Source organism: Empidonax traillii, unplaced genomic scaffold (genome assembly GCF_003031625.1).
Source record: "Empidonax traillii isolate 1590-97213 ecotype Southwest subspecies unplaced genomic scaffold, ASM303162v1 scaffold28:size2823434, whole genome shotgun sequence".
NCBI classification, from domain to species: domain Eukaryota; kingdom Metazoa; phylum Chordata; class Aves; order Passeriformes; family Tyrannidae; genus Empidonax; species Empidonax traillii.
Genome location: NW_020955221.1, coordinates 237842 through 253998, shown reverse-complemented (window position 1 = coordinate 253998; position 16157 = coordinate 237842). Strand labels below are relative to the sequence as shown.

At 38.9% G+C, this 16157-nt stretch overlaps 1 protein-coding gene across 3 annotated transcripts in view; it reads left to right on the top strand.

Moving 5' to 3' along the window:
• TLE4 (TLE family member 4, transcriptional corepressor) overlaps window positions 1-16157 on the top strand; it is a 98619-nt gene that overhangs the window by 68182 nt on the left and 14280 nt on the right. The gene's annotated exons all lie outside the window — the stretch shown is intronic.

Sequence of the window (16157 nt, the reverse complement as noted above, 5' to 3'; positions counted from 1 at the left end):
AGTTTCTGAAATGAAAGGATTAAGTATAAAAAGCAAAGGGGAGGGGGAAAAAAAAGTGAGGAAAGGAAGGGGGGTATAGAAGGAGCAGAGTTGAGAAAAGAGGGGATTAAATAGAACTGTATACACTAAGTAGTATAGCCAGCAAAATTGAAGTCATTTACTGGAACGCTTTTAATTTGGTTTAAACAAAATACTCTTTTTTATATTCAAATGGGGAGTAGCTCAGCTGTTGTGAAGCCAGAAAATTAATGGTATTTTTAGTGAAATAGCAAAAGCATGTCAACAACATAGCTGTCGATGATAATGTTGGCATTTTATTCATAAGGAATTATCAATGCAGGTTACTGGACAACATAGTGTGACTGGAATGATTGAGCACAGGGGGAAAGCTGCTGTCCTTCTGTAAGATGATTTCATTTTGCATTTAGTCCTTCAGGAAAAGAAGGAGACAGAAAGAAGGTATTAAAAAATACGTGTCTAAGATGCCTATCCTTGTGGTTTCTGGCTCCTGGAGACTAACCTTTTTACCTCTGTCTGACTCACAGTGTTCCAGCTGTCCTTCTTTTCAAGTCTGTCGTAAAGGATGGCAGAGAATAAAGGCAGGAGAATAGCATCACATTAGGGTATCTCTGCTGAAAAGGCAGTTTTGGTCCTGGAGGAGCTTCAAGTTTGCCCTAGCCATCTCTGCCTCTTGAGTTTTGTGCCTGAACATTGTTTGTTTGGGACCGTTAATGCATTTAATATATAGTGAAATGTGGTTATGTTCGTTGGTTGTGGAGGAAGTTAGTGTATGATCTGGAAGGTTTTACCGCTTGTCAGGAGAGATGCTTCGTATTTGTTATTCTCATTATAGTTTTCTTGTAGCAATCAACTCTAGTGTTGTGGCAAATGAAGTGTCTTCACAGGGGCGAAGACACTACTGTGATGAAAGGAGAATACAATTTTGCATTGCTGTCTGAAGGCATATAAAGGTATTTCTTGCCTCTGCTGTGACATGCACCTCGTGGTATGTGAGGTACCCGTAGGGTTTTGGAGCACCAAAGTTGTCGTATGCAAGTATTTTTTGTTGCCTGCCACCATGGAGCTTTAACTTGTTCTAAAACCAAACCAAACACCATAGTAGCAAAGTAATCGTGGCATTTATGGACCCAATTTGAGCAATCATCCATGATTGTTTTCATTATTCCCCTTTGTTATGGTTGCCAAATCGTTCCTACTGTCCTCACAGTAAGAAAAGAAGAGAAACACAAAAAGAGATAAGGAAGAAATTGCCTTTTACTGCTGCCATTGCTGTTTCTTGTAACATGCAGCATGTTTGTTGTGCCAAACTACAGCTCTGTGGATGTCAGCAAGGAGTGTTTTGCCCAGATGTTAAATACTGTGGGATAAGGGCCTGAATATGTTATTAATCCTACAAATATTAAAACAAAGGGTAGAAATACCAGGCTATTTCCAGCAAACATATACTGGGAGTGATGTTACTGTAAATATCAGCTTGTGCATGATGAATCCCCAATTATTTTTGTATCCCTCTTTGGAGAATACCCTGGGCAATTCTAAAGGGGGCTAAAGAAATTATCATAGCAAATTTCAACCTTGAATGAAGGAAAAATGAGGAATCTCTGAAAAGTAGGGACTTAAAGGCCAATCAAAACAAATATATTCCATAATCCTGTTTGAACGGCATTTGGGAAATCCGGTTTTGAATCATCTAAATTGAGTGAGAATTCGGAAAAAAACTAGCTGATGGATGTTCTGTGGCATTGCCTGGATGCTTGTTAATCAAGCTTGTATAATTTTGTGTTTTCATGTGGAATGCACTTTCCCCCTGTACTTAGAGCTACAGAGTTAGCTCTTTAGGCTAGTCTGCTTTGTTTGAAGACCTCTAAGCAGGGCCCCAAGTACATGGACTTTCAGGAAACAGAGACCTGAAAGCAGGAAAGCTTCTGGAATTAATTTGCATTAGAGTGATTAAAGAAGGAAGGAGAGAATTGGTGTACTACCATAGGCTGAGGTTGGATTGGATTCACCCAAATCACAAAGTGCATCATGGGGCAAAATTTTTTTGCATCATCTAGTGTCAGATAATAGGCAAATGGAGTGCTAAACTGGCTAATTAGGAAGAAGAGTGGATATGGGAAAGAACAGTCAATAGTGGGAAACCGTAAAACAGTAAGACAGAAGTAAAAGTATGACAGAGATACGAAGCCCTAAATCAGCAGTGCACATCCTTCAGCACAGAAGGTCTTTACTGGCAACTTGCCATGAGCCAGTGGGCTGCACCTGTTTTACATATAAGTTACATTGGATTTTAATCAGATAAGCACACACCCTCTTTATTTGTCATATTTGTGGAGTGCTTTAAGAGCAAGCACTGTGTAGCACAAAGCAATAAAAGACTGTGTACTTGGTGGGTTATAGTAAAAGGAATGATGATGCAAAGACTGTCTCTGCATTTCTGAAATCAGGGAGGTTTATCTGACATCTGGCTGCCTTTGAGGAAGCCTTACACATTCTAAAGTACAGGTTTGAGTTCATTAGGCAGCTGCAAGTTTGGCTTTGTATACATTTTAAATACATAAGGTTAATTTGAGAAAAAATTAATTTCAAAGACTAACTTGCAGATAGCACATTTCCTGGTTAATTCCGTTACCCTGAGTAGTTGAAAAGCTACAGCATTAACCACCAGCAGCATTTTCTTCCTGAAACTTTTTTCAGAGTATTTAGTTATATCTTAGATGCAGTGGCTTTAGGTCCTCCTGAGTTTGGCTGATTAAGGTGTTACATACATTGCAGAAATGTTTCCTCTTTTACATTTTTCATGTAAATCATGTAGATGTGATACAGATTTATACAAACTAAGAATGAACTAAAGTTATTATTTGTATAGTTTCTGGAGTTTAGTATAAATACTGTTATAGGAATTAGATTGCTCTAATGTTCTAGTTGTGTTTTTGCTGATACAAGGAATACTGATTATTCTTCCTTCATTTTCCCATTTTAGTCTATCATATGTAATAGATTCATTTTGGTGATACTGGAGTACTTCCAAATCTTCAATACATTAATCCTCACAACAACCCGTAAGGGAAAGAAATGCTCTCTAGACTTGGAAATTATCTCTCTGTTATAGATATTCAACTGAGGCATGAAGAGGCTTAATTAACTTCACGTGATCAGATGAAATAGCAGACTACTAAACCTGTATTTCAAAATATAAACACAGTTTGCACCCTCCCCAGTTTTAGTTTTTTGCGCAGACATTAATGTTACTTTGTTACCAAAAATTAGTCAAAACTTCCTTAACACCAGTGTAGCACTAAGAAGCAGGCATTCTTTATTCGGCACCAGATGCATGGGGGGATATTTTCTCCAAAATACTGTGTATACAGAGTACATAAAAAACTCCTGTTCATATGCTGTAGTTTACATCATATTCATTGATCTTCCCAGAACATGCATTCGCATGATAATCATTTCCCCAATGTTATCAACATATTTCCCCTTCCATTGGTGCATGTGTTTGTCCCGAGGGTCCCTCTGGTGGTCACAGACCCTGATGTTACAGCTGATGGCTTTATGAACTGGTATTTACTTCCCAAATATGAAACTGAGTTGACATCCCTAGGCTACTTTGTTATTTTGTGCATCTTCTTCATTAAACATAGTTTTTCTATAGGCTAGTGGTTTTGTAAAATAAGCATTGTTTTTACACCAGCTGAGCAAATAATTCTTCATCTGGCAACAACTTTGTGATCTCTTTTTACCTAATTCATCTTTTTGAAACCTCACAGTGTGTTTGAGTCCCCTTCTTGGCAAGTACATGCATGCTTCTAGTTTGTTCCCTCAGTCCTTTTGAGCTACTCTCAGTTTTAGTTGACTGTCTAATCTCTGTATGTTTCTTCAGAAGACAAGCTTGAGTTGAATTTACATTGTTCCTTCTGGCTCGATTACATTGCTTTTGTGGTTTTGGTATGACTCCTTCAGTACCGCCCTGGATTATACAAGTAGGAGAATCAGCAGAAGCCCACTGCACTGTTGGGAGGGTCATGGCAAGGGGCACTTGTGTTTGAATATGTTACCTATCCCAGGCTAACCAGCCATCGCACAGCATATGCCACAGAATGCTACAAAGCACCCCACCAAAATTCTGGGGCTAATGTTAACCTATCTTGTGACCACACCACTCACTAGCAGTGTGACTCTAGACATCCTAGCACTGTTCCTGAGCTGTACCCCATTGTGTTAGTTCCAGCCCAGGGCTCTGCCACTTTCTGTACATGGAGCAAGATGGTTCATCTGCAGATCATGATTTTCAGCACAGTGCTCCACTGCCAGCTAGCAAAGTGTGCAGCATGGGCTGCTGCACAGCTGAAGAACTCTTCCAGGCTTCCTCCGGTGCTAATGCAGAGGGAGCAGCCCCAGAAGTGGATGTGGGAATGTGATTTTTGTCAGTAGTGGAAGTGCCCAATGGGGAGAGTGTGTTAGGCAGGGAAAAAAGGATTTCCGTCTGTGGGCTGGAGCTTTGGATATAATTGTGCCTGCTGTGAAAGAGCTTGTTACACTTTCTCACTGTAAGGGCTCCATCTGGTGCTCTAGGTGTCTTTAAATGGAAATTTACATTTACTGTCAGAACTAAAGTCTATGCACAGTGAGAATTGATGGTCTTACCAGTCACAACAAATCAAAGCTTTTCCTTCATCTCCAACCCTATAATATAATGGGCAGGGAAGGTTAGTGAAATAAAGGGGGACAGACTGGTCAGGTGCAGAATCTATCCCCATCTTAGCAGGAAACAGTAGTGAAGACCCACTTTAAAATTCAAGATTTTCTGTTTTAAGGCAGGATTTAGCTCATTACTGAAAGCAAGCAAAGTAGCATTACAAGGAAACTCAAGCAGCCCAGATGTTGGTCACTGAACAGTTGTGTGACTTACAGCTCAGCCTCTTAAGTTCTGGCTAAAGACTTGCTGGCAGTGCTTTGTGTACTCAGTGTAAAGCCTTCACTCACTCTTCAAATCTGAAGATAGTGTGTATGGAGATCATCACTGTAGTCAAGCCTTGCATTAGGAAACACATTACTATCTGTTGTGACTAGTGCCTCTAAAAGGAATGATCTTGGCAAGCTGTTACAGAGAAGAAGTGCAGTCACAGACTGTCGTCATTTGAGATTTAATAACCATTCCCAACTGAGAAACCTATTATTCCATGGAACTATCCCAGCTTCTTTTTTGGCCTTTTCATCTGGATCAGTCTTTACAACTAAAATAATTCTGACGTGTGCATAAGATCAAGCTGCTTGCTTAGGTGTCCTTTAAAATGTGGGTGTTGTTTTTTGTTGTACTCTAAAGCAAGTCCAAAAATGCTTGTATTCACTTTTGCACCTGGGGAATAGTGCCTAGAGGAAATTATCTGTATTGAAGGAGGCTGTGGGGGCTTTCCCTTAACCCTGTAACTGCTGCTTTTATAGTGCTGGTTGGGTCTTTGATCTCCATACTCTTGATTGGCTCACAGCGATATTATTTACAGTCAAGAAGAAAAGTACCTTGAATGTGTCATTTTGATAAACTTGTTACTTGTCAGCTTCTCTAGAGGCATCCCACAGGAAATAAACATATTTCATTTTGTTTTATAAATAAATTTTTTAAATAGTTTCCTGCAACCTTGATGAAATATCAGCTGCGAACTTAATGCTAGATTAGAGAGCATAAGACAATGTTTTTTTTGTCCCCTGTTTCCACCAGCTCATTTCTAAACTATTTAAAATAAAGAGCCTGAGCATGTATGGTATTTAAAAAACCTTTCACATGATGTTTTTAAAACAAATCTATTTCAGCATTAAATGTTTTAATTCAGCAAAGGAAAATTCAACTCAGGATTGTATAGTGATAATGATAATGTATGATATCCATCTTCTTTGAAAATTATTGTAACAGTAGAGTTGAACCTAGCAAATTACATAATTTAGGAACATTTGCCAGAACCTGTTTAAGGAGTATTACAGTAGTTTTCCCTTAAAAGCAAACGGAAAAAAGTATCGTATTATGAAGTACTTAAATGAGAGAGAACAGTCTTCAGAAATTATCTGAAGTAACTCATTTGAGTAAAACAGAAGGTCATGTGTGTGCATGCCAAGTTATCACACTAAACTGCTTGGCAAAGTGCAGGAGGAGTACAAGAGGGAGATTTTTGCTTCCCTTCTTCTCTAACCTGAATTAAAAATGTATTGGCTACTCACTGCTAACATCAGAACATTTCCAAGCTAGCCTGAAGTTAGTATTTGAGTATGCTTTTAACATTTAAAACTTTAACAGCATGATCTGTCTAATATAAATAATGAAAGTCCCAGAGAAGTAAAAGCTACTACTGCTTCTCTTGGCAAAGATCTACAATGTTCAGGAGTTGTAATGTATCTAAAAATCTGGCAGAAAGAACCATGTGTTTCATTTTTTCAGTCTTCAAAGTAGGTGTTGTATTTATAATGTGCTATTATATACTGATGTAACTGCTTTAAGGCTGAGTGCGGGATCTGTGTTCCTACCACTCCTCCATCCATTCCACTTAGCAGAGTCATTGATTTGAAGAAAGAGACTGGGGACAATTATTTTTACAGCATACTGAGGTCCAGATTCAGGGTAATACGCAGTAGGCATCTAGAATTCAGCACATACGTACATTCCTCTGATTTCTTTTTCTGCCTTGTGACTTCCCTGAAGATCAAAGTGTGTGCCTTAAATCTGGCATCTGCTCAAGTGCTTTCCTGAATAGGAAATGGTATAATTTCCTGAACAAGGGTCTGGGGAACACAGGTAAGTGAGTGTAGATGAAGTGAGGCAAATATAATGGGCTAGGATGTTATTTGGGCAGAGAGAACAGTAGTGCTCAAAGATTTCTTTATGGAAGATGTTTTTTATAGATAGCTGAGAGAATGTCTAGCTTCAGGAAGACTTGGAATCTGCAAATATTCAATAGCACGTAGTCATGTTTTCTTCTTCTGCCCAATTAAGGGATTGGTTAGATAGTGAATTCTGTTTTCAATGCTTAGCAGTGGCTGTGGCTTCCTAAATCATGTAAGGGTGTTAAAAAAGCATAAAATAAATAGTCTTCAGAAGCCACACAAAATGTAATGGGGAAGAGATGACTGAATTGCTAATCTCTTGCTTAATACCTGAGAAAATCATGTGAACATGTTTCTGCTGACAAAAGCAGTCAGGATCTGGAGTGAGTGTTTCTATTGAATTTTAGGGGGCTTTTTGTAATCATGGTAGACTTTTGAAGGCTGCCTTTTTTCCCATCCCTTTTCTACCGATCAGGTCAGGAACAAATAGGATTAAAAGTAGGGGGGGAGGGAGATAACTACTCAGCAAATGTAGAAAGAGATCATCAGCTCTATTTGTGAAATATTCAGTTAAAAGAATAATTTGCTTTGTCCTCTTGTCATTTCCTAGGTCATCTCTACCGCAAAACAACTATGAAATCCTTTAGAGACAAGCAGACAGAAGGGAAGAAAATGAAAGTGTTTTCCTCAAAGGGTTGATACACATGGATAGACTGGAAGTGAACAAAAATGTGAAAACTCAAAACTGATACCTTTGCCATGAATATACCCTTTGTTAGATGTAACCAAAACTCAAAATGTGGGACACTGGGGCACAGTACCTGATTGAAGGCAGCTAAATTGAGTGTCTTGTGGGACTGTCTTCAGACATGATCTCCATGGTTTTCAAGCAAGAAAAAAAGGCTCATTAGTGCTAGGTTAGATCCTTCTGGTGTAAATGAAGAATTAGAAAGGGAATGTAATCCCAGGAGGACGTTGTTAGGACCTGTCACATGGAAACTGAATCCACTTAAATATCCCTGGAGAAGACAACACTTAACGCCTGATATCATTGCTGCTTTAATGTGGAAAATGTAGTGGTGTAGGTGTGTGCATTTTTTACCTCCTAAGCTCTGTTGCTGGTACTGAAGAGATTTTTATAGCTCTTGTGGCTTGAGATGCTGTAGGAAAGTGTGTTCAGCTTGGCTCAGTGCCTTACAGTCCATTTTAATCACTATGCATAGTGAAAGGACAACAGTTTTACTGTGGTGCTCGGTCTGAAAAGAGGACCAAAGCAAAAGCCGGCTATTCCTCAGGGGATTTCCTGATTCTTACATATATTTAACAAAGTGTAAAGCATACTGACACAGGCCTTTGATGGCTATCATAAAACATTCCCTCTTAAGTGTTTTTTTTTTAGTATTCTGAAGACTAACTAAGTATCCTTGTGTATTCTGTTTAAATGCAGTTGTTGTGAAAATATAATTAGTGTTAATATTTTGGAGACGTGTAGAATGCTGGGAGTTTTCTGTGCCTGTCCATCACTGGCTTTTGAAGAACACCCATGGACTGCTACTGCTTTTCCTTGCCTCATGGCATACCACTGAATCAAAGCCCATATTGCAAACTGGTGGTTTTCCTGCTCTCTCCCTTTCATGATGGTGATCCCACAATTAAATTGCTGCACTGAACGCTCCAGCTGGTTGAACTTTTTCTCCTACTGTCTGATTACAGGCTTTCCCTGCTCTTTCTCGCTGGATAACTGCTAGTACTCTCTATTCTCTGTTTGTGTTTCTGTTTTGCTAGAACTGCTCAAACTGTTTCAGATCTCTGCTGAAGGAAATAGCATGAAAAACCAGTAATTAGAACCCCAAATAAATATTTGAGGAGAGGAGAGCTGTAGTTTAACATTTCCTTGTCACTGCTTGTTTCTTCAGGTTTCTGATGACCTGGAATTCTTCTGAATCTCTGTAACTTCATGATCTTTGACCCCTCCAATTCAGTGTGCCTGATTTTGACTAAAGTAGCATTTAAGGGTTTGTACACTGTCATGACCAACATTCAGTTTTGTCCCTGATTTTCACACTTACTTTCTAAAATGCCAGCAGCATGTTTTTCTCTGGTAGCATTTCCAGGCTTGTGATATTGGAGCACTTACTTTTTCTGAGATCATTAGGGATGGTATGGTATTCCTCTGCAGCCTGCATATGCCCTGGGGCTCACACACTAGATTTCCTATACTAATTGTAGTTTGTGCCTCTGATGCCTTCTTGCAAATTTTTTCACTCCATCCAAATTATCTTCTCTGCTGAGTGCTGAAGCATGTGGTCTTATTTTGGAGTCTGTTCAAAGGGTAGGAGATAGAATCTCGGGGTGATGAATGGAGAGAATGGATCGGGTGAATTGCTCTGTAGTTTTTAGAGGAGGATGTTTGACAATGCCCGGGTTTTGTTACCGTCAATTAAATTCAATACTTATGAGTAGGCAGATGTGGGAGAGCAGCCTTGATGGAAAATGTAATCTGTGAACTTTGAAGTTTCTGTAAACCTATCAGAAATGTTTAACTCTTTTTCTTGCCCATCTGTTTCTTTTTCTTTTGTTCCCTGCCGAAACCATGTCCTTTGTTCAAGCCGTCTTGCTTACCAACGCTTGTTACTCTTGCCACACTCAATTTCACTGTCTTCATATGCCTCTGCTAGGATATACTTTAGCCTAAACCTGGCTTTCCTTTTTTCCTCACAACTGTGTTCTTCTACTTCTTCACTGCTTGTACTTAAGCTGCACTGGTTCTTCTCTCCATCCTTTGTGCTGTGTCCAGTTCTGGGCCCCTCAGTTCAGGAAGGATATCGAGGTGCTGGAGCAGGTCCAGAGAAGAGCAACCAGGCTGGTGAAGGGACTTGAGCACAAGTGCTGTGAGGAGAGGCTGAGGGAGCTGGGGTTGTTTAGTCTGGAGAAGAGGAGGCTCAGGGGTGACCTCATCCCTCTCTACAACTCCCTGAAAGGAGGTTGTAGCCAGGTGGGGGTCGGTCTCTTCTCCCAGGCAATCAGCAGTAGGACAAGAGGGCACAGGCTTAAGCTCTGCCAGGGGAGGTTTAGGTTGGATATTAGAAAGAAGTTTTTTCCAGAGAGAGTGATCAGGCATTGGAATGGCCTGCCCAGAGAGGTGGTGGATTCACCGTCCCTGGAGGTTTTTAAGATGAGGCTGGATGTGGCACTGAGTGCCATGATCTAGTAATCGCAGTGGGGTTGGATCAGGGGTTAGACTTGATGATCTCTGAGGTCTCTTCCAACCCAGTTAATTCTATGATTCTATGATTATACTTCACAATTGCTTGGTATCTTCAACTGCTGCAGTGTGGCTCTCTCAACTTTTCCAGCAAATTGATAAGTGGCTGTTGAAATATGACCAGAATTAATGTGTACAACCATAGCAGTTTATTGTTTATTTTATCACCCATTTCATTACGTCTAGACTTTGATGCTTTTAATTATCTTAGATTAAATACTCCAGTACTACCACCAGGGCAAGCAGATTACAAGTCTGAACAGCTACATGGATATTTTTATAGAAATCGCATACCCATATACATAATGTACATACATATCTGTACTTCTGTTCACGTAAAACTTTTAAGAACATGTAGGTTTTGAAGACTGCGGAGCCTACACATTCTCTTTGTTCCAGACTACTTTGTAGCCTTCTCATTGCTCTTGCAAGCAGCACTGCACATCTAGACTTTGATGTTTTTTATGACACTCTTATCCTCTAATTAACTTCATTAGTTTTACAATTAGTGAAGTTAATTAGTGGGTAAAAATGCTGTACAAAACTTCAAAGTTTCCATTTTAATCATAGTTTGTATTAAAAATAATTATCACATGCTTGATTACTAAACTCAATCCAGTTAGCTCAGACTGTGTCATGTGATATTAAAACCAGCTTTGTTCTCTTATCTTTCCTAGCTAGTTAGTAGTATTTTTCACTAACAGTAACTGAGGCTTTGTCTGATTTCTGAAAATGCAGCTATACAGAGAAAAAGCAGTGAATGAGACAAAAAAGAAAAAATAAATTGATCATGATATGACTGAGTGGAAGTTGGGTTTCAGTTTGGGTAAGTAGAGAAACAAGTTCGAAAAGGAGGAGGGGAAAATATTAAAAAAATCCACCATGACAAGTGATATATATGGGATCAATACTTGACTACCAACCTCCTCTCCTTTGATGAATCATTTCAGAAGATTTGTGGTCTGAGTTGTACTGCCTGTGTCAGCCTGATCACTATCTACTGTGGATACCTAAAGATAAAGGTATGGTAAAGAAAATCCACTTGCCTAAGAAAGGATAGCAAAGAAGACATGTTGAAAATCTAAAGCAAAGAGCACAAAATCCGTGAGGCTAGAGTGGATACTGGGATGCAGTAATAACAATAATAATAATAATTAAAAAAATTAATAATGATAACAACAAAAAGGCATAGTAGCCGTAAGTGTGGGGGATCTGAGGAGCCACAGTTGATATGCAAGCATTCCATAGTGTCTGTAGATCAGTCCACACCCCATCCCTTGTTTTAGTCAAAGTAATATGCCTGTTCATACAGGGATGTGTAGATGAATTCATTCTTTTGGGCAGATAGGTGTTGCCTCAGAGCTATGTAGAAGGCCTGTGGTAGCTCTTGTTTGCAGTTTTCTCCACGAGTGCATGATCTCTGTGGACTGTGCTGGACTGTCCCTTTTTCTTATGCCATGTCTTTTCACCTGTGTGATGAGATGTCTCCCACTTCTTGCCATTTGTAGCTGACCAGAGAAGTCTTCATGTTAACCTTAGGGTGTCAGAAGTCTCATCCTGAATTTCTCTGTTTCTTTTTTTCCTTTGTGCTTCCAGTGTAAATATAGATGCTATTTCAGACAGCTTAGTGCTCCAAGCCCAAACCTAAGTGCAGTGCCTGAGTCCAAGCTCTGTGCTGGTACTTCCGTCTCAAACACTGGTATCAGCCAACAAAACAGCATTACTACCTGGTCGTTTCCCTGTGATGCATATTGTATCCATTTTTATAGTTCTTTTATACTTTCAACAGACTTTATAACATCAGTAAAGTACTTCACATAATTATACCGTAATTGACCTTAGCGTTGAGCATCCTTGGCTTTTACTGCAGTTTGCTTAATACTTTGGTATGGTCGATTATCTTGTAATTTCCACTTTGTTGGGAATTATTGTTTTAATTATTCCACTCCAAATACATCATTTTGGCATAGTAGTAAGGGTACACTGGGGAATGGTTATATTCGTGAACGCTTTAAAGAGTTACCAGCTTTAACATGTGGGAAGGCTTTTCATCTTGTCATCTCTAGTCATTATTTTTAACACTGATTTAATTTAATTATCACTTAGTCTGCTCAGGCCAGGTCTTCATCTGGGGAGTTGGGGCTTGCAGGATTTGAGAGCCGTTTTATGGCTGTGGAGTTTGACAACACTGATTTCTGCCACGTTACAGTGTGAGCCATCTATGTTGATGCAGTTAACTTCCAGTGGAACCTGGGGCTAAAACAGGGAATGCTTTTTTCCCCCTAGCAATTTGAACTATTAATTATCCCAGATAGACAGCATACTGGAGAGGATTTTACGACTGCATAAGAGGCTTGCATGGCTCTCTTGATACTCATTTCATTTGCACCTGTATGGCACTGGTACTCCACCAGGAGCAGTGCCCTGCCAGTGTTGGAGAGAAAACACAGTGATCCTTGTGATAGGAGATTGTTTCAGTTCACACTGCGCTCAGCAGTGCCCAGAACAAAGACTGAAGCATAGCATGCCATGCTTTACAGCCTAGTGCAAAAAGTACTGTGGGTCCAGCACTAGAAACACACTGTTCTACTTCTTAAGCAAATTATTTGAACACAGCAACGTGCTCAGCCTTTCCATAAATATGTATGTTCAGTTGTTTTTTGTCAGCATTTTTTGTTGTATTTAACATGAATAAAAATGTTCTACCTAAGTAGAATATGAAAAAAAAATGTATGTTTTGCTCAAACACAACTAAATGTAACCTACTTTCACCAAAGAGTATTTTTCCTATGTCTGATCTAATTATTATATGTGAGTGAACTCAGCATTATTTAGTAGGAAAATGCTAGTCTTCCAGTAGATTAACACATTTTATTGAAGAAAACAACATTGTGAAAAGACTTTATTTCTCTATAAATTTTAATAGTTACTAAAACAAAGGCTCTGACCCATTAAGTTACAGTCTGCCAAGTTATAGTACTGAATCACTTAATTTCTCTAAGTAGCCATCCTATTCCAGCCTCTTAAAGGCAGCTGTTAGGAGAGCACTGATGTTTTGATCAAGGAACAGGGCAGAGTCTGTCAGCTGAACAATTTGCTTTGATGGAAGTTTTCTCTCACAGTCTGCAAATGTAAGGGCCTCTCTTGGAACAAGTGGGCCTGCACACTCAGGAACCAAGGTGCAGGTGTCTACAGGGTTATGTACAGGAATCTGATGTCAGTGGAAACCATGGGGACATTTTTACATCCCGGTATTTATCAATGAGGACAGATCCTTATAGACTGTTTATAGACTGAAAAGCTGTTACAAACAGCGGAGAGAACACAGTACAGGTAACAGCGTTGTCCCTTGCGCAATGAAAATAAGTAGCCATTACATCCATAGGAAGATCTAGACGATAGCTCATTTGTTATGTATACGACGTATCTTTATTCCTTAGCATAAGAGGTAAACTTAGATCTGTCAACACCATTACCAGAGATCTCATAAAGTCACTAATCTTCATGTGGCAGGTGCATTTCATGTTGAAGGAAAAAGAAGGTAGTGCTGCAGGGGTGTTGATAGGCTGGCTTCATGCAAGGAAACAGGTGTGACAGTTAAAACTAGGAGTGTTTAGGTTTTTTCTGTCATAATTGACTCTTGAGGCAAAATAATGTTAGTCCTAGTACACTGACCTTATTTAAGGTTGGGAAATGAAATTCTGCCTGCTGCCAATAGGTGAGTTGTCTCCATTTGTCTGCTAATGTCAGGTGACGTGCTGCAGGAGAATTTTTTCGTATTGGTATCAGGTCTGATCCATCTTTAAAGCAATAAAAACCTTAAGCAGCATGTATTGCCCCAACGCCCAATGTGGTGCTCATCCTTTATGTGCTAATGATAATTAGCTACTTTATCTTTCTAGTAGGGAACTTTTATCTATTACTTTATTAAGCAGCGAAATTAAAGATTGAAATGGGATCTATAGCACATAGCTAACTAGATTATGAAAAATGAAACTGTATGGTTTCAAATCTATGAAAATAAGTATTTCTGTTTAAATAAGTGCAGTAGTTAAATTCTTTAGACACCACTCTGATTTGTAGTTTATTGGTTATTATTTTTCTTTGTTTTAAAGCAAATTGCTTTCCTTAGGGTGAAGTTGAAAAATAATGAATTGAATTCACATTACAAGCTACTGTCTCCCAAATTGTAAATGAATATAAATGTAATAGGAGCATGCTATTAAAATCTTGCAAAAGGCTATGCTTTATTGTTACAGTAAACAAATATATTTTTCAAGTCATCAGTTCATTTAATGTTTCTTCTTAGCCTTCGTTTTAAGGGCTTCTGTACCTAGTGCCACTGCTGTCTCCAAATATCTTAACGTGTGTTGTCACTTCAAAGCAAAAAATAATTTTGTTAGTTTGTATCATATACTATAATAGTTGATTATGATCCCCTTTAAAGCTAACAGTATTTTAAGATGTATTTGCTCAGGATGGGAAATCCTCTTCAACTTATTTTATACTGTCAGGGAGAGAGAGAGGGAGGCAGGGAGGTAGGAAAATGGGAAAAGCACAGGCTGTGTTCAACACTAGCTTTGTTCTAAGATTTTTATTTCCACTTAGTGTTCTTAAAGAATAATTAACAATTGACAGTCAAAAATGTGGAAGAATTTTGCAAATTCCACCACTCTTTAATCTGAGATGCTGTTTACAAAAATTGGAAATTTTAGAAAAATTGAGTGTTGCAGTAGGGAGAAATATTCTCTAATGCAACTTGAGCAATAAGGACAGCTTAATTTCTGTGGTTAAGTGTTCTAAATCCTTACCAGAACCTTGTGATGTAATAAGGAAAAGAAGAAATTTTTTTTTCATAGAGATGGAACAGAAGTTGCTCAACATAAATGCTGATTTCTTGGTTTGCATTTGTGTTAATAACTGTAAAATAAACCAAGGAAGATGTGCGCCGAAAACCCCAAAACAAAACTGTGTAATACAGTTTTATGTAGATCAACAGCTGTCTGTAATGTATGGAGGAAGAACCTCCAAACCAGTGTTTCTAGATGAATGGGAGGATCTAAAATCCATCAGTAAGGACTTCTTTAGTTGTCATTCCTCCCCACCCCATTATATAAGGAGGATAGTGGTGGAAACAGTCAGCAGGGTTTCAACTGACAATTATTTTCATCTTCATTGCTGTCATTTCAAATTCTGGAAAAAGCCTGAACACATCTTATGTACATTCAACCACTGACTTCAGTGTGAGATAAAGTTTAGTGCATGCTTAAATGCTCTCTTGAACTATGGCCAAAAGCTGCTGCTGCTGTTAAAATCAGTCCCAGAGGGAACTTTGAATCTTTCATTGCTTCCTTTTTTGTGTACCAAGATACAGGCTCTACCAACATTTGGAAATATGGTAGGAGTTGATAAATGTTTCCTGCCTTGTTTAAAGGAATACAGTAGAATTGTTGGATGACAGTGCATAAAGTACATGTTATCTTTGTTTCTCTCCTGTCCGTATGTGTCTTCTTTAACAGTCATTACTAGGTGAGAGTGTAGAATGGCAAGAGAATTGCTGAGCCACTGCATTTTGTTTCCCTGTGCTGCAGGCACAGCCTGTAATTGTAAAAGGCATCAAAATAAAATGAGTTTAGTTGTTTTCCCCTCTTTTTAGCTGCTTCGAGACTGTTCAGAAGCTTACTTCTTTCTTTGGTAGAAATCTCCATTAAAATGTTTGCTGAAGTGTGATTTGCCTTGAGCCTCTTTGTTCTTTTTGACGTACACAGGCAAACACACACATACGTACACCCTTCTTCCCTCCCAACTCGGACTACTGATTTAACCCTACATATTTGTAGAGGAAACAAAGCTAAACAAGACCAATTCATAAAATGACCCAAATTAGCTCTACATTCATCCCACTGACACTGCAGGTAGCCACTGTGATCATCAATTGATCTCCTTTTTCTGTCTCTCTCAATGCAATGTGCAATTTTTAATATAAGACAGTTGATGGGTTGCTATCAGTGATTAAAACCCAAAGTGCTATCTATAAGAACAGCTCCAAATTATA